This window comes from Leucoraja erinacea, chromosome 2 (genome assembly GCF_028641065.1).
Source record: "Leucoraja erinacea ecotype New England chromosome 2, Leri_hhj_1, whole genome shotgun sequence".
NCBI lineage: Eukaryota > Metazoa > Chordata > Chondrichthyes > Rajiformes > Rajidae > Leucoraja > Leucoraja erinaceus.
Genome location: NC_073378.1, coordinates 29,226,518 through 29,249,749, shown reverse-complemented (window position 1 = coordinate 29,249,749; position 23,232 = coordinate 29,226,518). Strand labels below are relative to the sequence as shown.

Sequence of the window (23,232 nt, the reverse complement as noted above, 5' to 3'; positions counted from 1 at the left end):
CAATGTGATCATGGGTGATCATCCACAATCAGTACCCCGTTCCTGCCTTCTCCACATATCCCCTGATTCCGTTAGCCCTAAGAGCTAACTCTTTCTTGAGTGGAGTGGTTAGGTTCAGAGACACATTAGTGAGTGTTCGGGGTTCAGAGACTTACTCAGGGTTTCGAATCTCGAGTCCACACACATTCATCCCACCACAGCCACCTGTTTAGTTTAGTTTAGAGATAGAGCGTGGGGTGGGGGGGAACAAAGGGGGACCTGGCAAGGTGTCAACGCCCTTTATATGCCCATTCGCGGAGCTTGGATTCGGCCGCGGGACTTACCACCACTGTACAGAGCCCTACTAGAAACATAGAAACATAGAAATTAGGTGCAGGAGTAGGCCATTCGGCCCTTCGAGCCTGCACCGCCATTCAATATGATTATGGCTGATCATCCAACTCAGTATCCCGTACCTGCCTTCTCTCCATACCCCCTGATCCCTTTAGCCACAAGGGCCACATCTAACTCCCTCTTAAATATAGCCAATGAACTGGCCTCAACTACCCTCTGTGGCAGAGAGTTCCAGAGATTCACCACTCTCTGTGTGAAAAAAGTTCTTACTGAGTTGTACAGAGCCCTAGTGAGACCACACATGGAGTATTGTGTGCATTTTGATCCCGTAATTTGAGGAAGGACATTCTTGCTATTGAGGGAGTGCAGCGTAGGTTTACAAGGTTAATTCCCGGGATGGCGGGACTGTCATATGCTGAGAGAATGGAATGGCTGGGCTTGTACACTCTGGAGTTTAGAAGGATGAGAGGATATCTATGGCGCAGCGTTGAGTTGCTGCCTTACAGCGAATGCAGCGCCGGAGACCCGAGTTCCATCCCGACTACGGAGTTTGTACGTTCTCCCCGTGACCTGCGTGGGTTTTCTCCCAGATCTCCGGTTTCCTCCCACACTCCAAAGACGTACAGGTTTGTAGGTTAACTGGCTTGGTAAATAGTAAAGATTATCCCTGGTGTGTGTAGGATAGTGTTATTGTGCTGGGATCGCTGGTCGGCATGGACCCAGTGGGCTGAAGGGCCTGTTTCCACGCTGTATCTCTAAATTAAACAAAATAAATTAAACTAAACAACATTTACAATAGACACTAGGTGCAGGAGTAGGCCATTCGGCCCTTCGAACCAGCACCGCCATTCAATGTGATCATGGCTGTTCATCCCTAACCAGTACCCCGTTCCTGCCTTCTCCCCATATCCCCTGACTCCGCTATCTTTAAGAGCCCTATCTAGCTCTCTCAAGAAAGTATCCAGAGAACTGGTCTCCACCGCCCTCTGAGGCAGAGAATTCCACACTCACAACTCTCTGTGAGAAAAGAGACTTAAAAGAGATTTAAAAGGGACACAAAATGCTGGAGTAACTCAGCGGGACAGGCAGCATCTCTGGAGAGAAGGAATGGGTGACGTTTCGGGTCGAGACCCTTCTTCAGACCATTTAAAAGACATTTGGAGAGAAAAGGGTCTGAGGGATATGGGCCAAATGCGGGCAGGTGAGATTAATTTAGACGGGGCATGTTGGTCGGCATGGATGACTGATGCTGAAAGGGTCCGTCTGCACTCTGTGTGTCTCTAAGACTCTAGATAGCACTCGAAACAAAGCCTGTCGCTGTATGTCTGTAGGCGTGACGATAATAAACTGAGCCAAGCAGCTCTGCATTAGGTTTCACCTGTCATATGTCCACACCTTTTAGCAACCTGAGTCGTGATTGTATCTTTGAGGTGCTGACGGATAAATCAGCAGAACGAGAGAGCAGGAGACTGGAAGACGGCACGGTGGCGCAGCGGTAGAGTTGCTGCCTCACAGCGCCAGAGACCCGGGTTCCATCCCGACTACGGGTGCCGTCTGTACTTTCTCCCCGTGACCTACGTGCGTTTTCTGCGGGCGCCCCTGGTCTCCTCCCACACCCCAAAGACGTACAGGTTTGTAGGGTAATTGCCTTCGGTAAAATTGTACATTTTCTCCAGTGTGTAAGGTAGTGCTAGCGTGCGGGGATCGCTGGTCGGCACGGACTCTGTGGGCCGAAGGGCCTGTTGCCGCGCTGTATCCTAAACTAAACGGAAGACAGATTTCCACAAAGGACGGGCAATTTGGTAAAGGCTGGTAAAGATTACATTTTTATAATCAAAAAAAAATTATTGGGATGACATATGTAGAAATATATCATTAGTTAAGAAGAAAATGGCCCCTAAACATGTAGTTTAGTTTCGGAGATACAGCATGGAAACCTTTGGAATCATAGAGTGATACAGAGTGGAAACAGGCCCTTCGGCCCAACTTGCCCACACCGACCAACATGTCCCAGCTACATTAGTCCCACATGCCTGCATTTGGCCCATATCCCTCTAAACCTGTCCTATCCATGTACCTGTCTAACTGTTTCTTAAATGTTGGGATAGTCCCAGCCTCAACTACCTCATCCGGCAGCTTGGTTCCATACACCCACCACCCTCTGTGTGAAAAATGTTACCGCTCAGATTCCTATTAAATCTTTTCCCCTTAAACCTATGTCCTCTGGTTCTCGATTCTCCTTCGCTGGGCTAGAGGCTCTGTGCGTCTACCCGATGTAATTCCCTCGTGATTTTGTACACCTCCATAAGATCACCCCTCAATCTCCTGTGCTGCCAAGGAATAGAGTCCCGGCCTGGCCAAACTGGCCATTCGCGGGTCCAGGCAGCGGGCAGTTGATGGCCGCACAGGGGTTGGCTGCCCGCCCCTTTTCCGGGGTTACGTCCGTGCCCCCGTGTCCCTGGAGAGGGAACACGCGGTGTCCACGGGAACTCGAATGTATTATAGGCAAGGATGGCGGGATTTGAATTTGAATTTTTGTCTTGTTTGTAAACTGCTGATACAGGCATCTTTTGATATGAATGCTTTACTACTTTGTTATGTTGATTTTGTTTTTGGAATAAAGTATTTGTAAAGTATTGGAGATTTACGTTTCTAAGGGTCTCTCTTTCACGCACTCACTATTCCATCTAACTCTCTTTACTTTTCTTCTTTTTAAAGTTTAAAATATCAACTGTTACAGAAAATGTATCATGTTATTTTTGGCTTATATCATTGTAATGTACACTACTTCTAATAAATAAAAAAGGAATAGAGTCCCATCCTGCTCAACTTCTCCCTATAGCTTCAAGTCTAGTTTAGAGATACAGCGCGGAAACAGGCCCTTCGGCGCACAGAGTATGCGCCGACCAGCGACCCCCTACCCTAACACTAACACTACCCCACACACACACACACACACACACGAGGGGCAATTTACAATTATACCGAAGCCAATTAACCTACAATAATCCGTCTTTGGAGTGTGGGAGGAAACCCGAGATCACGGAGAAAAGCCACGCAGGTCACGGGGAGAACGTGCAAACTCCGTACAGACAGCGTCCGTGGTCGAGAAGGAACCCGGGTCACTGGCAGGGTCACAGGGAGGGGATTTGCGGGTCACACTGTCTATATTCCATCTGGTCAAAATAAATGTCCTGCAGATTCCAAGATATTTTGTTTCAAGGCTGCAGGGCTGGTTTTAACCCTGTCTTTCAAGCCGAGATCATTCTCACCGCCAGCACTTCAGCAGTGGTTGGAAATTTTAACCCCTTCCACCATGCAGTTTAGTTTAGACAATAAACAATAGACAATAGGTGCAGGAGGAGGCCATTCAGCCCTTCGAGCCAGCACTGCCATTCAATGTGATAATGGTTCATCCCCAATCAGTACCCCGTTCCTACCTTCTCTCCATATCCCCTGACTCCGCTATCTTTCAGAGCCCTATCTAGCTCTCTCTTGGAAGTATCCAGAGAACCGGCCTCCACCGCCCTCTGAGGCAGAGAATTCCACAGACTTACCACTCTCTGTGCGAAAAAGGTATTTCGTTGTCTCCGTTTTTTAACTGTGGCCCCTGGTTCTGGACTCCCCCAACATCGGGAACGTGTTTCCTGCCTCTAGCGTGTCCAAGCCCTTTAGTTTACCTTAGTTTAGTTTAGTTTAGAGATACAGCGCGGAAGCAGGCTCTTCGGCCCACCGGGTCCGCGCCGACCAGCGATCCACGCGCAATAACACTATCCTTCACACATACTAGGGACAATTTACAATTTTATACCAAAGCCATTTAAACTGTCATTTAACTGCAAAGCCATTTAAACAGTCTGTGCTGACCAGCGACCTACAATACACTTACACCATCCTACACACTACACACACACACTAGGGACAATGTACAATTTTTACAGAAGCCATTTAAACTACAAACCCGTACGTCTTTGAAGTGTGGGAGGAAACCGGAGCACCCGGAGAAAACCCACGCATGTTACGGGGAGAAGGCAAAACTCCGTACAGACAGCGCCCGTAGTAGGGATCGAACCCGGGTCTCTGGAGCTGTGAGGCAGCAACTCTACCGCTGCGCCACCGTGCCACCCTGCCTTGCCACATATTGAACTACGCTTAAAGACGTACGCTCAGCACTGTTTACGCGATTTAAAAATCACTGTTTGCCAATCATGAAATCACCTAATGATTGTAATCACGTCGTGTCTTTCCGCTGACTGGATAGCACGCAACAAAAGCTTTGTGCAAGTGACCTAAACTGAAGCTAAACTGAACAACGAGGATGAGAGATAACAGGTGGAGGAAGGAACTGCAGATGTTGGTTTAAACCGAAGGTAGACACAAAGTGCTGGACTCGCTCAACGGGACAGGCAGCATCTCTGGAGAGACGTTTCGGGTCGAGACCCTTCTTCAGTCGAGACCTCTCTCTAGGGATGCTGTCTGCCCCGCTGAGTTACTCCAGCTTTTGAGAGTTAAAAGGCTTGGGTAACATATTACCACATGTTACAAGAAATACTATACCTGCTCAGAATATCAGTGGCCGCACTGAGCTTAATTGTCCCATTAAAAAACAGTCACTAAGCTGGGATAGATATGTTACACTTGGACACCTGCCTTTCACTTGAGTGCATTGAGATAAAAGTGATATTAAGCTACCCAGATGATCTTTGATCTCTGGAATCACGGGTGGTGCAGCAGTAGAGTTGCCGCTTCACACGCCAGAGACCCGGGTTCCACCCTGACCTCGGGGTGCTGCCCGAACGGAGTTTGTACCTTCTCCCCATGAACTGCATGGGTTTTATAAACAATAGACAATAGACAATAGACAATAGACAATAGGTGCAGGAGGAGACCATTTGGCCCTTCGAGCCAGCACCGCCATTCAATGTGATCATGGCTGATCATCCACAATCAGTACCCCGTTCCTGCCTTCTCCCCATATTCCCTAACTCCGCTATTTTTAAGAGCCCTATCTAGCTCTCTCTTGAACGCATCCAGAGAACCTGCCTCCACCGCCCTCTGAGGCGGAGAATTCCACAGACCCACCACTCTCTGTGTGAAAAAGGGTTTCCTCATCACCGTTCTAAATGGCTTACCCTTTATTCTTAAACTGTGGCCCCTGATTCTGGACTCCCCTGACATCGGGAACATGTTTCCTGCCTCTAGCGTGTCCAAGCCCTTAACAATCATTATATGTTTCAATGAGATATCCTCTCATCCTTCTAAACTCAAGAGTGTACAAGCCCAGCTCGTTTTCTCCGGGAATGATCTCTGAACTCTGAACTGCAAAAGACTATATTATTATTGCACTATATTTGTTATTTATTGAACTTTGTTATATACAATGTTTACATATGTACTTATTCTGTTGTGCTGCAGAAAGCAAGCATTTCATTGTCCCATCCGGGACATATGGCAATAAAACACTCTTGACTCCTGAAGGCCCTGTTCCACTTTCCTGAGTTACTCACGAACTCTCCCGAGATTCGAACTCGGGGAATGTTGGGGAATGTCGGTAGCGAGCTCGTAGAAGCCCGTAGGAGTCCGTAGATGTTTCGTAGCTGCTCATAATGCCAGCCGTAGGAACTCGGGGCATCAGGTAAGTTGGGATGTTTTTTTCAACATGTTGAAAATGTTCACGAGTTAAAAAAAATAGCCCCAAGTACCCACGAATGGCTATTACAGTAATTCTCCGAGTTCGGATCAAGGGGAAAACTCGGGAGAGTTCGTGAGTAACTCGGGAAAGTGGGACATGGGCTTTACTCTCAAAGACCTGCAGGCTTGTTGGTTATTTGGCTTCTGTAAAGAGGGAGGGGGGGGGGGGGGGGGGGGGGGGGGGCACTTAATTACATTTTTTCACTGAAATTCTTACTGGCAGCAGCACAACAGGCCTGTACACACACTTAGCAGAGGCCACAATAAACAACAAAAAGACATTCGATAAATTATAAAAAAAACTATAGAGTGCAAAACAAAAACCAAAGACTGAAGACAGTTCAAAGTTCAGAGCTTATTTGGAGGTTTAATAGCCTGATGACTGCAGGGAAGGAGCTGTTCCTGAACCTGGACATTAATCAGAATCAGAATCAGAATCAGAATCAATTTATTTGTCATTTGGACCCCTGGAGGTCCAAACGAAATGCCGTTTCTGCAGCCATACATAACACACAAATAGACCCCAGACACAACATAATTACATTTAACATAAACATCCATCACATAACTGTGATGGAGGTCAAATAAACGTATCTCGCCACTGCACTCTCCCCCCCCCGATGTCAGAGTCAAAGTCATAGAACATTAACATAGAAACATAGAAAATAGGTGCAGGAGTAGGCCATTCGGACCTTCGAGCCTGCACCGCCATTCAATATGATCATGGCTGATCATCCAACTCAGTATCCTGTTCCTGCCTTCCCTCCATACCCCCTGATCCCCTTAGCCACAAGGGCCACATCTAACTCCCTCTTAAATATAGCCAATGAACTGGCCTCAACTACCCTCTGTGGCAGAGAGTTCCAGAGATTCACCACTCTCTGTGTGAAAAAAGTTCTTCTCATCTCAGTTTTAAAGGATTTCCCCCTTATGCTTAAGCTGTGACCCCTTGTCCTGGACTTCCCTAACATCGGGAACAATCTTCCTGCATCTAGCCTGTCCAACCCCTTAAGAATTTTGTAAGTTTCTATAAGATCCCCTCTCAATCTCCTAAATTCTAGAGAGTATAAACCAAGTCTATCCAGTCTTTCTTCATAACACAGTCCTGACATCCCAGGAATCAGTCTGGTGAACCTTCTCTGCACTCCCTCTATGGCAATAATGTCCTTCCTCAGATTTGGAGACCAAAACTGCACGCAATACTCCAGATGTGGTCTCACCAAGACCCTGTACAACTGCAGTAGAACCTCCCTGCTCCTATACTCAAATCCTTTTGCTATGAAAGCTAACATACCATTCGCTTTCTTTACTGCCTGCTGCACCTGCATGCCTACTTTCAATGACTGGTGTACCATGACACCCAGGTCTCGCTGCATCTCCCCCTTTCCCAATTGGCCACCATTTAGATAATAAAAGCTTTCAGGCTCCTTTACCTTCTTCCTGATGGCAGGGGTGAGATGAGAGCATGGCCAGGGTGGTGTGGGTCTCTGATGATGCTGGCTGCCTTTTTGAGGCAGCGAATTCTGTAGATCCTTTCGATGGTGGGGAGGTCAGTACCTGTGATGGACTGGGCAGTGTCCATTACATTAGGTTAGTTTAGCTTATTGTCCGTTTTGGAGGCGCCGATCTTTTGCCATTTTAATATATTTACTCCAAAAAGAACAGTATCTTGCTCGAAACTTAAAGCAAGGTAAACAGGTATCGCTTTTATACACAGTGTGTGTATATAAAAACGATAGGAAGCTTTCACTCCCATTCTACAGACAAGCCTCCCTGCTCCAGCACTGGGAAAACAACAGAGACCGACAACTTTTCCCAAACTGCAGGCTTCCCTCAAAACTCTTCGAAACTGACTGACCTCGCTCACCGCACCAAGCAAATGTCAGAAATGCAACAGTCGTTTCGGCACCACAGTTTCGGTGATAAGCATTAACTATGTGCGGCGCCAAAATGGAGGCGCTGAAACGGCGGCACCGAAAAGTACCCGACCCCAGTGAAAAGCTTTTATGTCATGTGTTTTCCAGTCAACGGAAAGACTATACTTGATTACAATTGAGTCGTCTACAGATGATTACTGTTTGAATCACTTTCCTCTTGAAGGCGACTCCGGACTGTCAAAGCTGCCGCAGCCAGACATAAAAACAGCCTTTTTCCACGAGGAGAAGCTCTACTCAATAACCAAAAATCTGTAGCATCCTTTTGCTCTGGTATTTTATTTAATTCACATGTTTAATCGATAATGTTTCTTATTAATGTTTAGTGTTTTATGTGTCATTCCTAACTGTCATTGTATGTCATGTTGTCATTTGTGGGCGGAGCACCAAGGCATATTCCTTGTATGTGAATACTTGGCCAATAAACTTATTTATTCATTCATTACAAATTACAAATCATTACAAATGGTAACAATCCAGGCAATAAATGATTACAATCGAGCCGTCCACAGTGTACAGATACAGGATAAATTATATAACGTTTAGTGCAAGGTAAAGTCCGATTAAAGATAGTCCGAGGGTTCTCCAATGAGGTAGATGGTAGCTCAGGACCGCTCTCTAGTTGGTGATAGGATGGTTCAGTTGCCTGATAACAGCTGGGAAGAAACTGTCCCTGAATCTGGAGGTTTTTTTAGTTTAGAGATACAGCACAGAAGCAGGCCCTTCGGCCCACCGAGTCCGCACCGACCAGCGATCCCTGCACATTAACATTATCCCACACACACAAGGGCCAATTCTTACCTATATACCATGCCAATCAACCTGCAAACCTGGGTGAAATTCTCGGAGAAAATCCACGACTCTCACGGGGGAGAACGTGCAAACTCCATGCAGACAGCACCCGTGGTCGGGATCGAACCAGGGCCTCGGGCGCTGTGAGGCAGCAACTCTACCGCTGCGCCACCGTGCCACCCAATCTGTCCGATAACTTTTTGCAGGCACAAAATGCTGGAGTAACTCAGCGGGACCGGCAGCATCTCCAGAGAGAAGGAACGGGACCGGGAGATGCACCCTGTCCCGCAGAGTTACTCCAGCATTTTGTGTCGACCTTCGATTTCATCCAGCGTCTGCAGTTCTTTCCTACATGATAACTGTTTTTGTGATCTCCATTGTTCCTGGGCTTTCGAGGTGAGAAGTGGTCGGAATAAGGCTGTAGGATTTTGTAACATATACATTTAATTGAGTCAAGAGTCAAGAGTGTCGTGTGTCCCGGATGGGACAATGAAATTCTTACTTGATGCAGCACAACAGAATAAGTTAATATGTAAACATTGTATATAACGGGGAAAAAAAAAGGAATTTAAATAAATAACAAATATAGTGCAAATAACAAATAATAATATAGTATTTTGCAGTTCAGAGCTCAGAGCTTATTTGTTGTGTTTAATAGCCTGATGGCTGTGGGGAAGAAGCTGTTCCTGAACCTGGACGTTACAGTCTTCAGGCTCCTGTACCTTCTTCCTGATGGCAGCGGGGAGATGAGTGTGTGGCCAGGATGGTGTGGGTCCTTGATGATGCTGGCAGCCTTTTTGAGGCAGCGACTGCGATAGATCCCTTCGATGGTGGGGAGGTGAGAGCCGGAGATGGACTGGGCAGCGGTCACAACATTTTGTAGTCTTTTTCGCTCTTCGATGTTCAAGTTGCTGAACCAGACCACGATGCGACCAGTCAGCATGCTCTCTACCGTGCAGGATATTGGACATCTGAAAAGAGTTTAGTACTGTTCGATGATGGGAAATTCAGTGCTTTCTTCATGCAAAACACGTGACCTTATCTTTTAAAGGATGAGGGGGTACCTCATTGATACTTCTTGAACAGTGAAAGGCTTGGATAGAGTGGATGTGGACAGGATGTTTCCACTAGTGGGAGAGTCCAGGACCAGAGGGCCACAGCCTCAGAATTAAAAGGACGTTCCTCTCGGAAGGAGACGAGGAGGAATTTCTTTAGTCAGAGGGTGGTGAATATGTGTAATTCATTGTCGCAGACGGCTGTGGAGGCCAGGTCAATGAGTCTGGAGAACATGGATAGGTGACGTTTCACAGAATGCTGGAGTAACTCAGCGGGTCAGGCAGCATCTGTGGAGAAAAGAAATGGGTGACGTTTCGTTGTGGGAGCTTTTTGTGTCTATCCAAGTTAATGGATATTTTCCCACCACCAATGTCAGGCTAACTGGTCTGTAATTCCCCGTTTTCTCTCTTGTTCCTTTCTTGGAAAGTGGGATAGCATTAGCTATCCTCCAATCCACAGGAACTGATCCTGAATCTATTGAACATTGGAAAATGATCACCAATGCGTCCACTATTTCTAGAGCCACCTCCCCTCGATGGGCCGAATGGGACTGCCCCTATGACTTGTGCAGATACCACCAGAGAACTAGTGTGGAGGGTGATCGCTGGACGGCAGGGGCGAGGTGGGCCAAAAGGCTTGTTTCCACACTGTATCTCTAAAGTAAACTAAACTGCACCAACTCATATAAATTGGTGCTGATGCGAAACTTCCTCTAGTAATTTGAGCAAAAGGATTATTCTGTATTTGTGAAACATCAATAGTTCCTTTACTTCTTTCAGAGGTTACCTGTCCCGTTCGATTTCCGGGCTGGCATGTTCTGAAGGACCTTTCTTCAAAACAAGTCACCTACAGTCCATTTGAACAGCATCCGCCAGCACAACCTCCAGAAGTGTCGACCTTCGGCAGAGAACTGTCTCTCAGCACGGCCTTTGTGCCCAACTGTTTTTGTGAAAGCATTTTTCCAGATATTCTTGGGACAAGTTCATCCAAGACAGCAAGAAATTGCAGCCAATTGTGGAGTCAGAAGCACAGACCATCGCACACAAACCAACCTCCCTCTTACTTGATGCACCCCATCTACACCTCATGCTGTAAACATCGGCAAGGCCAGCAGCATCATCAAGGACCAGTCGCACCCCGGCCACTATCTCTTCTCCCCCAAATATCGGGCAAAAAAGTACAGAAGTGTAGTAACGCACACCTCCAGATTCAGGGACAGTTTCTTTGTTGTGTTCCCGCAGCCCCGACGTCGGGGAAGAATCCCGGCGTTGGTCCTGAACCTGGACGTTACAGTCTTCAGGTCCCTCCTGTACCTGCTTCCTGAACTGCGGAGGGCTTGGGGAGGCCCTGACCATGGGGGCCAGGGAGGAAGAGGGTCCTTGGTGATTCTGGCACACAGTGGGAAACTTTGATTTCCCTGCTGTGTGGGGAGGTTTTATGTCAAAGATGGATAGTGTGTTGTGTCACAATTTTTTTGTATGGCTGTACGGGAATTTCATTTCACTGTGCCATCTGGCACATGTGACGAATAAATGTATCTTGAATCTAGAAACACAAAGCTGGAGTAACTCAGCGGGACAGGCAGCATCGACTGGAGAGAAGGGATGGGTGATGTTTCGAGTCGAGGCCCTTCACGACCCGAAACGTCACCCATTCCTTCTCCCCAGAGATGCTGACTGTCCCGCTGAGTTACTCCAGCATTTTGTGTCAATCTTCGGTTTAAACCAGCATCTGCCGCCCTTCCCTACACATTTAGTACTTTGAGTCCCCTATTAACACATTAACACAATTCTACGCACACTAGAGGCAATTTTACATTTTACATTAATACCACGACAACTAACCTAACGAGTTTACCTATAACCCTATGAGTCTTGTATCCATAAATGAAGTGTCACTGTATCTAGGTACAAGTGACAATGAGGTGCCATTGAACCGCCGATGACGATGATTCTAAATTGCATTTTTATTAAAGGCACTTTGTGACATTTCTGACAAGATTCAAACTACAGCAATAAACGTGTGAGGCACAAAATCCTGGAGTAACTCAGCGGGTCAGGCAGCATCTGTGGAGAACATGGATAGGTGACGTTTCACAGAGTGCTGGAGTAACTCAGCGGGTCAGGCAGCATCTGTGGAGAACATGGATAGGTGACGTTTCACAGAATGCTGGAGTAACTCAGCGGGTCAGGCAGCATCTGTGGAGAAAAGAAATGGGTGACGTTTCGTTGTGGGAGACCCTTCTTCACACTGAGAGTCAGGGGAGAGGGAGGCGTAGACATTTAGTTTAGTTTAGTTTAGTTTTGAGATCCAGCTCGGAGTCCGCTCTGACCAGCGATCCCCGCACATTAACACTATCCTACACAGACTAGGGACCATTCACATTTGCACCAAGTGTACAAACACAAGCCAATTAACCTACAAACCTGTGGAGTGTGGGAGGAAACAAAAGATCTTGGCACCCACCACCAGACAAAGGTACAGACAACTCGTTCTCACCTGGGCCACAGCTGACAATGGCCTGTTTCCTTTATCAACGTTACTTTTTGCATATCTTTCATTCATTTGTTCTATATCTCTCTACATCACCATCTATATATCTCTCGTTTCTCTTTCCCGTGACTTTCAGTCTGAAGAAGGCTCTCGACTTGAAACATCACCTATTCCTTCTTTTCAGAGACACTGCCTGGCCCGTTGAGTTACTCCAGCACTCTGTGAAACGTCACCTATCCATGTTCTCCACAGATGCTGCCTGACCTGCTGAGTTACTCCAGCACTGTGCCCATCTTCAGTTTAAACCAGCACCTGCAGTTACTTCCTACTCGATGAATATGTGGGTGACATCTTGCACGTGAAATGCCAGAGGCCGTGTGTGATTCTCTCTTTGAAGGCAGGCTTACGAGCATGGTTCTGGGTCGCTGTTGGCTTCACTTAACACGTCGCTCTGAGCCTTACTGGCAGCTAATGAAACATCTCCTTGTTGCTGCTCTCCCTTTCAGCTGCAAGCCCCTCATTACCGAACAATAACATCGGCCCTTTGTTGTCGAGCTTGTCGCCCGGAGGGGGAACTTGTAGAAACCCAACCAATGCTCGCTCAAACTCGCCGAGGCTCCGCTTTCAAACACACCGAGACTCCGCTTTCTCCCAGCCGCTGAATCGCTCCTTGCATCTCCGAGCCCAGTTGATCTTCAGTCCTCATTCTTCTGTAAAAACACATTTGCAACTATGTTATTGAGGGTGTGCAGCGTAGGTTTGCAAGGACTTACCGCCACTGTACAGAGCTCTACTGAGTTGTACAGAGCCCTAGTGAGACCACACCTGGAGTATTGTGTGCAGTTTTGGTCCCTTAATTTGAGGAAGGACATTCTTGCTATTGAGGGAGTGCAGCGTAGGTTTACGAGGTTAATTCCCGGGACGGCGGGACTGTCATATGCTGAGAGAATGGAGCGGCTGGGCTTGTACACTCTGGAGTTTAGAAGGATGAGAGGAGATCTCATTGAAACATATAAGATTGTTAAGGGTTTGGAAACGCTAGAGGCAGGAAACATGTTCCCGATGTTGGGGGAGTCCAGAACCAGGGGCCACAGTTTAAGAATAAGGAGTAAGCCATTTAGAACGGAGACGAGGAAAAACCTTTTCTCACAGAGTCTGCGGAATTCTCTGCCCCAGAGGGCGGTGGAGGCAGGTTCTCTGGATGCTTTCAAGAGAGAGCTAGATAGGGCTCTTAAAATGAGTGGAGTCAGGGAATATGGGGAGAAGGCAGAAACGGGGTACTGATTGTGGATGATCAGCCATAATCACATTGAATGGTGGTGCTGGCTCGAAGGACCAAATGGCCTACTCCTGCACCTATTGTCTATTGTCTATGTCTGGGAAGGAACTGCAGATGTTGGTTTAAACTGAAGATAGGCACCAAAGCTGGGGTAACTCAGCGGGAAAGGCAGCATCTCCGGGGAGGAGGCGTTTCGAGTTTGAGGAAGAAGGGCCTCGCTGAGTTACTCCAGCATTTCGTGTCTATCTTCGATTTACAACTATGTTGCCAGAACTCAAGGATCTGAGCTATGTATAGGGAGAGGTTGAGCAGGCTGGGTCTCTATTCCTTGGAGCACAGGAGGATGAGCGGTGATCTTATAGAGGTGTACAAAATCATGAGAGGAATAGATCAGGTAGACGCACAGAGTCTCTTGCCCAGAGTAGGGGAATCGAGGACCAGAGGACATAAGTTTAAGGTGAAGGGGAAAAGATTTAACAGGAATCTGAGCCGTAACATTTTCACACAGAGGGTGGTGGGTGTGTGGAACGAGCTGCCAGAGGAGGTAGTTGAGGCTGGGACTATCCCAACGTTTAAGATTCAAGATTCAAGATTCAAGATTCAATTTAATTGTCATTTGGACCCCTTGAGGTCCAAACGAAATGCCGTTTCTGCAGCCATACATTACAAACAAATAGACTCAAGACACAACATAATTTACATAAACATCCATCACATCGCTGTGATGGAAGGCCAAAAAAACGTATCTCTCCACTGCACTCTCCCCCCCCCCCCCCCGATGTCAGAGTCAAAGTCAAAGCCCCCGGCTGGCGATGGCGATTGTCCCGCGGCCATTAAAGCCACGCCGGGTGATGCAAGGTCGCACACCGGGTCTTGGTGTTAGAGCCCCCGGCGTGCGCTCGCAGAGTCCCGCAGCCATTCCAAGCCGCACGGGGCGGTGATGTCAGGCCCCGCTCCAGGAGCTCTTCGACCCCGCAACTCGGGCGGGAGAAGTCGCCGTTGCGAGAGCCCTGAAAAGCGGTCTCCCTCCAGGGGCCCGCGGGCTCCCGGTGCCGCCGTCCGCCAGACCCGCAGTTGCAGCCTCCGAATCTCCGGAGGTCGGGCCGCAGCAGCAGCAGCGCTCCACCACCGCTCAACCCGCTCCGGACTCGGCCAGCTCCGCAACGTTTCAGGCCGAAACCCTTCTTCAGACGAGGTAGATGGTAGCTCAGGACTGCTCTCTAGTTGGTGAGAGGATGATTCAGTTGTCTGATAACAGCTGGGAAGAAACAGTTTGATAGGCGCATGGATAGGACAGGTTTAGACGGATATGGGCCAAACGCAGGCAGGTGTAGCTGGGACATTGTTGGCCGGTGTGGGCAAGTTGGATGTTTCCATACTGCATCAGCCTGTGACTATAAAATTCTATTCAGCTATTTGAGTTGAGTTTAGTTTATTGTCACGTGTACTGAGGTATAGTGAAAAGCTTTTGTTACGTGCTATCCAGTCAGTGGAAAGACAATACATGATTACAATCGAGCCGTCCACAGTGTACAGAAACGTGATGAAGGGAATAACGTTCAGTGCAAGGTAAAGTCCAAGGGGCTCAAATGAGGTTGATGGTAGGTAGACAAAACTGCTGGAGAAATTCAGCGGGTTCGGCAGCATCTATGGAGCGAAGTAAATAGGCAACGTTTCAGGCCGAAACCCTTCTTCAGACGAGGTAGATGGTAGCTCAGGACTGCTCTCTAGTTGGTGAGAGGATGATCCAGTTGTCTGATAACAGCTGGGAAGAAACTGTCCCTGAATCTGGAGGTGTGCGTTTTCACACTTCTGTACCTCTTGCCTGATGGGAGAGGGGAGAAGAGGGAGTGGCCGGGGTGAGACTGGTCCTTGATGATGCTGCTGGCCTTGCCGAGGCAGCGTGAGGTGTAGATGGAGTCAATGGAAGGGAGGTTGGTTTGTGCGATGGTCTGGGCTGCGTCCACAATTCTCTGCAATTTCTTGCGGTCTTGGATGGAGCTGTTCCCAAACCGTGCTGTGATGCATCCCGATAAAATGCTATCCATGGTGCATCTGTAGAAGTTGGTGAGAGTTGTAGGGGACATGCCGAACTTCCTGAACCTTCTGAGGGAGGAGACCACGTTGGTGTATGTTCTTGGCCAATGCTTCAATATGGGTTGGTTCAGCACAAGGTGCTGGTGATATTGACTCCTGGCTTTCCACTGTACCTCAGTACACATGACAATAATAAACTTAAAACAAAAACATTTTCCTTGCCAGCTGCTGTTACACACTGCTGTAATATTTAATATTATAACTCACAATTGCTCATGCACCAAGATCATAGGTTCATAAGTTCTTGGAGCAGAATTAGGCCATTCGGCCCATCAAGTCTACTCCGCCATTTAATCATGGCTGATCCATCTCTCCTAACCCCATTCTCCTGCCTTCTCTCCATAACCCCTGACACCCGTACTAATCAAGAATCTATCGATCTCTGCTGTAAAAAATGTCACTAACAGCTGGACTAAAGAAATTCCTCGTCATCTCAGGGATGTAATGCTGAGGCTCTATAAGGCACAGGTCAGGCTGCATTTGGAATGTTGTGAGCAAATGAGGGCTCCATATCTGAGGAAGGATGTGCCGGCTCCGGAGAGGGCCCAGAGGAGGTTTACAAAAACGGTCCCAGGAATGAGTGGGTTAACCCATGATGAGCGTTTGACGGCACTGGGCCTGTACTCGCTGAAGTTTAGAAGGATGAGCGAGGTCCTCATTGAAATGTACGGAATAGTGAAAGGCCTGGATAGAGTGGATGTGGAGAGGATGTTTCCACTAGTGGGAGAGTCTAGGACCAGAGGTCACAGCCTCAGAATTAAAGGTCGTTCCTCTGTGAAGATGAGGAGGAATTTCTTTAGTCAGAGGGTGGTGAATCTGTGGAATTATTTGCCACAGACGGCTGTGGAGGCAAAGTCACTGGATATTTTTAAGGCAGAGATAGATAGATTCTTGATTAGTCCGGGTGTCAGAGGTTATGGGGAGAAGGCAGGAGAATGGGGTTAGGAGGGAGAGGTAGATCAGCCATGACTGAATGACGGAGTGGACTTGCATGGGCCGAATGGACTAAATCTACTCCTACCACTAATGACCTTATGACCTTATGACGTCCTTTATAAAGGTGCCCTCTGGTTCTATGGCGCATCTGTAGAAGTTGGTCAGAGTTGTTCATGGACTGGCTGGTTGGGGTATGCGTGGAATCAGTGAGAGGTCAATGGATAAACGGGTCAGACATGGATTGGGGATATCTTTGGTACAAACCAGCAAGTGCAGTTCTTTGTTTCAACATTGGTCACAAATAGCTTCAAGTAATAGACAATAGTCAGATTTATTCATCACATACACAGTGAAGTGCAGTGAAATGAATTTGCCAGCAGTGGTACACTAAAAAAGAACACACAATACACAATAACAATTTAACACAAACATCCACCACAGCATTCATCACTGCGGTGGAAGGCACAAATTTCAGTCAGTACTCCTCCATTGATCCCGTGTGGTCGGGACCACAAACCTCCGCAGTCACCGCTGTGGGCGGCCAGATGTACAGGTGCTCTCGTCTGGAAGGTAAGTCCCGAATCCGTGCTTCCCTACCGGAGACCGCGGCTTCAGGATGATGTAGTCCGGCGGTCGGAGCTCTTCTCCTCCGGGGTCCCCAACGAGGGATCCCAGGCTCCGGACGCCATGCCAGCTGGAAGCCCCGCAGACCGCAGCTTCAGGCTGCGCTCCCTTCTGGCGACCCCCGGCGAGGTCTCGCCCGCTCCGCGATGAAAAGTTCACGCTGCGCCCGCTGCTGAAGCTCCGGGCCCGACACCGGGAAAGGCTGCACCAATCCTTGTTGTTAGGCCGCGAGAGAGGCGACATGGAAAAAGTCGCCTCTCCGTGGGGGAGGCGACCAAAAGCGGTTCCCCCCTTACCCCTCTCACACAAGACACACCGAGAGATATTAAAACAAACATTTAAATATACTTTAAAAAAAAAAAATCCAATCCAAGGAGACCAAGGAGGGGATTGATAGCGATTTATAATTCAGGCTTAAGTTACTCCATCAGGAACTACAAGGCCCCTACGTAGGGTTGTCAACTGAATAAGGGACAAAAGGTCAAAATACTGGACAAATTCCCGACGGCAATACGTTGACCGACTCGGCCGTGGCTGGGTGAATGAGTTGGCCCGGGTGCTGGACTGCACACAAAGCCCAGCCGGCGGGCCAGCTGAGGAGTTTTGGCCCGGGGCCGCTCGCAAAGTCCAACTCATGAACCGATGCGGGGTGGTGGTGGTGGTGTCAGCGGTAAACGAAGGTCCGAAGGTCGGTCAGCTGGCCGGGCTGCCGACTGATGAGGCCACGGGTGAGGCACTGCTGCTGCTGCACTCCATGGGCTGCACTACGTCGGGACGGGTGAGGCGGGGCCGGGCGCGGCGCTCAGACCCGACAGTCCCCTCGACCTGAGTATCAGCAGTCAAATACCGGACAAGGGCGGTCCCGTACGGGACAAACCAATTCAGCTAATACGGGACAGTTGCCAACCCTACCATTGCGTACCCACAAAATTAGCAAGTTGGCCTCTGAGTTTGGCTAAGATATATTCAGGAGCCTGGGGGAAGAGAACAGCAACGTTTTGGTCGGCCTGTTGGAGGAAGGATGTGGTGGCTCTGGACTTTGTGTGTCGTCTCAGTGTCTCCATTTAGTGCATTTTGTGTCCATCTTCAGTGTAACCTCTCCACAGATGTTGCCTGACCCGCTGAGTTACTCCAGCACTCTGCGTTTATCTCAGCTTTTGGAAGTGTTCACGTTCATTGTTGTGGTGTTAGTGGAGAGGGTCCAGAGGAGGTTTACGAGAACGTTCCCAGGAATGCGTGGGTTAACATATGATGAGTGTTTGACGGCACTGGGCCTGTACTCACTGGAGTTTAGAAAGATGAGGGGGGACTTCAGTTCAGATTAGTCCAGCACTTTGTGTCTTTGTGTCTTTCACTTGAAAGAGTTGATTGACTGATTGTATATTGCACTGGTCTTTTTCACAGCAAGCTGGGAAGATATTATTGACTGCCTTATTGACAGTGGAGAGTAAAGTCTTTGCTCACAAAAGCACAATCTTCCGTTCTTGTGTTTTTGTGAATTGTCACACTCCATTGATAGCCCACAGATAGGTCACTTCTAAAACAAGGGCACACTTTCACAATGTTAGGTCAACAATTGTTCTGCTTTGAATTCCAAATTAGTGTTTACCTTTTCCTCCATTAATCCAGGAAAACTGAAGCCTGAACATCCATTTCATGGCCGTTAGAAAATTTCTCATCTGAGCTCATAATTCAGCATGGGTTTAACTGGTTTCACAGAGTGCTGGAGTAACTCAGCGGGTCAGGCAGCATCTGTGGAGAACATGGATAGGTGGCGTTTCACATAGTGCTGGAGTAACTCAGTGGGTCAGGCAGCATCTGTGGAGAACATGGATAGGTGACGTTTCACATAGTGCTGGAGTAACTCAGCGGCTCAGGCAGCATCTGTGGAGTACATGGATAGGTGACGTTTCACAGAGTGCTGGAGTAACTCAGTGGCTCAGGCAGCATCTGTGGAGAAAAGGGATGGTTGTTTATCTATGTTCGCTATCTCTCTATCTTTATCCATGTTCTCCACAGAAGCTGCCTGACGCACTGAGTTACTCCAGCACTCTGTGAAACGTCACCTATCCATGTTCTCCACAGAAGCTGCCTGACCCGCTGAGTTATTCCAGCACTCTGTGTTTGTCTTTGCTTTTGGAAGTGTTCATTTTCATTGTTATGCTGTTAGTGGAGAGGGTCAAGAGGAAGTTTACAAGTACGATCCCAGGAATGAGTGGGTTGACATATGATGAGCGTTTGACAGCACTGGGCCTGTACTCGCTGGAGTTTAGAAGGATGAGGGAGGACATCAGTTCAGATTAGTCCAGCACTTTGTGTCTTTAATTCAATTCAATTCAATTCAACTTTAATGTCATCGCACAAATACAAGTATGAGTACAACGAAATGCAGTTTTGCGTCAAGTCCGTAGTAGTTGTACATAAGGAAAAAAAATAGAAAGAGAGAAGATACAGAATAATCAAACAAAGGGGACGGAGGGACCAGAGAAATCTATCGTTGGGATTCCGAGTTCAGCAATGTGATGGTGTTGTTGTAGAAGCTGTTCCTCATTCTACTAGTACGAGACATGAGGCTCCTGTACCGCCTCCCTGATGGGAGGAGGGCAAACAGTCCATGGTTGGGGTGTGAGGGGTCTTTGATGATCTTCACAGCCCGTCTCAGACACCGTTTTCGGTGGAGGGCTTTAACTTGTATCCATGTGTCTTTAACTTGTATCCATGTTCTCCATTTTGTTGCAATAGACAATAGACAATAGACAATAGGTGCAGGAGTAGGCCATTCGGCCCTTCGTGCTAGCACGGCCATTCAATGCGATCATAGCTGATCATCCACAATCAGTACCCCGTTCCTGCCTTCTCCCCATATCCCCTGACTCCGCTATCTTTAAGAGCCCTATCTAGCTCTCTCTTGAAAGTATCCAGAGAACCGCCCTCCACTGCCCTCTGAGGCAGAGAATTCCACAGACTCACAACTCTCTGTGTGAAAAAAGTGTTTCCTCGTCTCCGTTCCAAATGGCTTACCCCTTGTTGCGTGCTATCCAGTCAATAGACAATACACGATACAATGGAGCCGCCCACAGTGTACAGAATCTGGATAAAGGGGCCGGTTTGCATGATGGCCTGGGCTATGGTCTGTCCACTAACCTGTACCCACTCTGGTTATCTCTCTCTCTCTCTCTCTCGCTGCCTGCTGACATATGATCTTGAAGGAATGCTATCCTTTCTCTTCACATATGTGAGCAGAGAGGGAATCCCAAGTTACTCGCACTAATCCACTCATTTATTGGCCAACTGTACTAGTCACTAACGGGTGACTTAGGTTCTCAAATCCTTTCAGGGATGAAGTTATTTTTACTGCTAAACAGGAAAGATGTTGTCAAGCTTGAAACGGTTCAGAGAGGATTTACGAGGATGTTGCCAGGACTAGAGGGTGTGCACTATAGGGAGAGGTTGAGTAGGCTGGGTCTCTATTCCTTGGAGTGCAGGAGGATGAGGGGGGATCTTATTGAGGTGTACAAAATCATGCGAGGAATAGATCGGGTAGATGCACAGAGTCTCTTGCCCAGAGTAGGGGAATCGAGGACCAGTGGACATAAGTTCGAGGTGAAGGGGAAAAGACTCAATAGGAATCTGAGGGGCAACTTTTTTACACAGAGGGTGGTGGGTGTATGGAACAAGCTGCCAGAGGAGGTAGTTGAGGCTGGGACTATCCCAACGTTTAAGAAACAGTTAGACAGGTACACGGAAAGGACAGGTTTGGAGGGATATGGACCAAGCGCAGGCAGGTGGGACTAGTGTAGATGGGACATGTTGGCCGGAGTGGGTTAAAGTTGGGCCGAAGGGCCTGTTTCTACACTGTATCACTCTATGCCTCTAATGTGGGTCAACCTAGTGAATGCTTGTATGGAATTGGTAAAGCAAACCACAGGTGCAGTATTGCTCTTCAGGGCAGCACAGTGGCGCAGCGGGTAGACCTGTTGTCTCACAGCGCCAGAGAGGCGGGTATGGACTTTAGACTTTACTTTAGCCTCTAGAGAAACAGCGCGGAAACAGGCCCTTCGGCCCACTGAGTAGGCGCCGCCCAGCGATCCCCGCACACTAACACTATCCCACGCACACCAGGGACAATTTACAATTTTACCAAAGCCAATTAACCTTCAAAACCTGCACGTCTTTGGAGTGTGGGAGGAAAACAGAGCACCCGGAGAAAACGCCCGCGGGTCACGGGGAGAACGCACAAACTCCGTACAGACAGCACCCGTAGTCGGGATCGAACACAGGTCTCCGGCGCTGCATTCGCTGTAAGGCAGCAACTCTACTCTTGATATCATGATAGATCATGCATGATCAAATAGCAGAGGGAACTCGATGGGCTGAATGGCCTCATTCTGCAACAATGTCTTATGATCTAAATAGTCTGATTTAGAATTAAATTATTATTTTGTAGTTTTCCTTTGAAGGTAAAATCGTTGAATTTTTCCCGATCCATTTTCTGCAGGCGTTTCTCCAAGATGCCTGCACATATCTGCCAATGAGAAGGAAAACTGGGCCAAATTTAAGCTGGACTAACTTTGGCAAAGAAAGGAAGAAGTTGGCTCCCCACCGCGCCTTCAGTGCAAATATTCAGGGGACCTCAAAACCAATTAAGAACATTGAAATGCCGCCATTTTACGATTTGCCAAAAAAGCCCAGAATAAGAATTCCCGAAAGCAAATGAGACCAATAATAAATTCATCTGCTTCTCACGTCACTGGGCAGGATATCAGTCAGTTTGTGTTGTGGAATTTCTTATGCGGCAGCCTGCAGGATATGTCTTCTGTGGAGAGGACCAGGCCGGGACACCTTTTCAGGGGTCGTTCCCGCGAGCGGGCAAGTCTCGGACTGTGTCAAGATGTCAAGGGTCATAAGGTGACAAGGTCACAAGGTCACAAGTGATAGGAGCAGGATTATGAGCCTGTCCCACTTTCACGACCTACAAACCTTCAAGTCTTTGGAGTGTGGGAGGAAACCGAAGATCTCGGGGAAAACCCACGCAGGTCACGGGGAGAACGTACAAACTCCGTACAGACAGCACCCGTGGTCGGGATGGAACCCGGGTCTCTGGTGCTGCATTCACTGTAAGGCAACTGCAGGTCTGGCAGACAGGAACACCGGGAGCCCGCGGGTCCCTGCAGGGAGACCGCTTTTCGGGACTTCCGCAGCGGCGACTTCTCCCGCCCGAGTTGCGGGGTCGAAGATTACCTGGAGCGGGGCCTTACATCACCGCCCCGCGCGGCTTGGAATGGCTGCGGGACTTTGCTAGCGCCCGCCGGGGGCTCCAACACCAAGACCCGGAGCGTGGCCTTGCATCACCCGGCGCGACGTTAATGGCCGCGGGACAATTACCATCGCCCGCCGGGGGCTTTGACTCTGACATCGGGGGGGAGAGGGGAGTGCAGGGGAGAGATACGTTTTTTGCCTGTGTAAAATGTGTTGTGTCTTGGGTCTTTTCCTTGTGTGTATGACCGCAGAAACAAAATTTCATTTGAGCCTCTATGAGGTTCAAGTGACAAATAAATTGTATTGTATTGTATTGTATTGCATTGTATTGTATTGCATATTGTGTGTTTATGATTGTGTTTATAGTTTGTTTGGTTGTTTGTTTGTCTTTTTGCACAAAGTCCGCGAGCATTGCCACTTTTCATTTCATTGCACATCTCGTATGTGTATGTGACAAATAAACTTGACTTGACTTGTATATCGCTAAATTAAACCAAACTAAGAATTAGGCCACTCGGCCCATCAAGTCTACTCCGCCATTCAATCATGGCTGATCTATCTCTCTCCCCCTCCTAACCCCATTCTCCTGCCTTCTCCCCATAACCCCTGACACCAGTAGCAATCAAAATGGTAGCTACTCTACCGCTGTCCAAAAAGTTGTGCACAAAATTCCATCATCTGAAATCCTTCCATCTATTCGCTTTGTGGAATTTCTTGATGTATTTTTGTTGCGTTTCT

At 48.1% G+C, this 23,232-nt stretch overlaps 1 long non-coding RNA gene across 1 annotated transcript; it reads left to right on the top strand.

Moving 5' to 3' along the window:
• The first annotated feature begins 1,241 nt into the window (after positions 1 to 1,241).
• LOC129708299 (uncharacterized) lies at positions 1,242 to 22,001 on the top strand. The gene is made up of 2 exons (XR_008725319.1): positions 1,242 to 1,964; positions 21,734 to 22,001. It is a non-coding gene; the product is annotated as an uncharacterized LOC129708299 (long non-coding RNA).
• Positions 22,002 to 23,232: the final 1,231 nt, after the last annotated feature.